Consider the following 2,378-nt stretch of genomic DNA (forward strand, 5'->3'; position numbering starts at 1 on the left):
ACAAAGAAAATGGTCTTTTGATGCAAATTTGGTTGATAAAAATGTGTTCATATGGATTGAGTTTTGAGTATGTCGTGCTTTGAGTTGTTTTCTAGCTGTTCATCATTTAAAAATCAGGAAAACATGTGTGGGATAGCAAAAAATAGAAAACCGAGACACGAAAAACCATAAAAATGAAGGAAAATAGGGTTTTGGGCTAAAAATGATGCAATGAATTAATCCACACCTACTAAAATTTCTGTTTCTGCTGAAATGAACTAAGGGCCACAGCCCATAAACTGAACTTAATTTTTAGCAATTAAAAAATGGGAGAAAATGGGAAAATTTGCAAGAAAATGATGGAAAAACCCTAAAAAATAGGAAAAATTTATATTTTGGGCTTCGGAAAATTGGGAAAATTATGAGTAATATTCGTGAATGTATAGCAAGGCTGAGGCATGAAGATTGGCTTCAGATCAGCCTTGTTTTCGTGTTTTAGTTCGTTGTTTTCCGCTTTTTATATGAAAAATAATGGAAAAAAACTGTAAAATGACATGCAACAAAACGATACTAAACCGGGGGAGGGCAGGGTAGTTGAGAAGTGTTTAAATGCTATTGGAATTAATGATAAAGTTGTTGATTTCCATTGCATAAGCATTTAGGACAAGGAATTAATTAAAGTTAAGGCCTAGTAGCACGAAGAAAACTTCGGTGCTAGGTCTTGCAACGAAGCACAATCGTTAGAAAGGAACCATGAAAAGGATGTTTTGCACTTGTGCAAGATACTTTTTTGCTAAATGTTTGAGCACTAGGCATCCACCAAATGCATGGAACATGGAAAAGAATTTGAAAGGGTCAGTGAGCAGCTCCTGGAAATGCATTGCAATTGGTTTGTGAGGATATGACCTACATTGAGAGGCAGTGAGATACCCACGCTGTAGACTAGTCGTGGGGTCCTAAAGGGGAAAACAAGTGAGGACAATGGTACATTCCTGGACACGCTTATTGAGTACCTTGAGCGACGTTTGTGCGAAATGTCTATATGTTGAGCGACGCATCGAGGGGCCAATCCCCAAGGTGTAGGAGAGTCGCAGAGGGTTGACGGCATTCAGCCGTAGGAGGAACCCCATGTGTATGTGATTCGAGCCTTTTGGCTATGTGCAAGGGACTCCCTCTGAGGAGTAATATTGGGTGAGGATCAGTTGGACTTCAACGTATTACAAACGCAATGTTTAGGAAGGCAGAGATTGTGATAGACGCTCCTGGCCACGAGGCCGAGGGGTTGTCTTGTGCATAGTGACGAGGTCCGGCTAGTGCATGAGCCAGTGCCGGCCCGTTTTTAGGTCCATCAGACGGTTCTTCTTTTTCTTTTTTTTTTTTACTACAGACGGTTCTATTTTTACTAGACAGCTACCAGTTCAAAAGCTTTGCATTATAATTAGAATCTAACAAAACTTTTGAGGACTTGAAATCCCTAAAAGTCACTAGCCTTTCAGCATCTTGTAGAAAAGTAAGACCTCTGGCCGCACCAATAGCACCAATAGAAATCTTCATTCTAACTGCCCAAGATAAAGTTTTGTACGTGCCCTTTCTAAACAGATGATTCTCTAAGCTTCCACGAGGCATTAACTCATACACAAGCAATCTCTGATTATCCTCTCCATAGAAGCCAATCAATTTGACAAGATTGGGATGGTGAAGTGCGCCCAAAAAATATACCTCTACCATCCATTCTTTGTGACCCTGCTGCCCTTCTGGATTCAACCTCTTGATTGCTATCACTATCCCTTGATGTGGACGTGCATGCATTGAGAGCAATAGTAAATGTGACTAAATTTGGCTTTACACCTTCTATCATTTGGGAGCTTATCAAATACTTCCCATGCTTTTGCAAACAAACCACATTTGGCATACTTATCCACCAATGCAGTGCCAAGAACGACATCTTTTTCTAGCAATCCCTCCTTCACAATCTCATCATGTATTTCTTTGACCTTGTCAATAGCTCCTATGTTGCCACAAGCTTTCACAATGCAAGCAAATATTATTGCACTTGGAAAGAGGCCCTCTAGCTGCATCTTTTCAAAACACATCACTGCTTACTCATCATATCCATGTTGAACACAACCTGTAATTAGCGCACTCCATGATATGATATCTCGAGCTGAAATATTGTCAAATACTTCTTGGGCTTTTCCAAGCATACCAGATTTTGCATACATGTCAACTAGAGAATTACAAATGCATTCCTCTTTCTCCAAACCCCTCTCCACTATACTGCCCACGTAGAACAAAAATGCAACCACAACGACTAAGTACGTACAAAGTAACAAAAGTCACACACACTACTTTTTGGTGGATTCCACACCTTCAATGCGCAGCAGTACGACAACGTAGCG

General features: G+C 40.2%; 1 pseudogene; it reads right to left on the reverse strand.

Annotated features, from left to right (window-relative positions):
• Positions 1-1,389: 1,389 nt before the first annotated feature.
• Positions 1,390-2,072, reverse strand: LOC148020303 (putative serine/threonine-protein kinase PBL11 pseudogene; annotated as a pseudogene).
• Positions 2,073-2,378: the final 306 nt, after the last annotated feature.

Source organism: Lygodium microphyllum, chromosome 19, assembly GCF_053477565.2.
Source record: "Lygodium microphyllum isolate KBCC chromosome 19, Lygodium_microphyllum_v1.1.10, whole genome shotgun sequence".
In the NCBI taxonomy this organism is placed as follows: domain Eukaryota; kingdom Viridiplantae; phylum Streptophyta; class Polypodiopsida; order Schizaeales; family Lygodiaceae; genus Lygodium; species Lygodium microphyllum.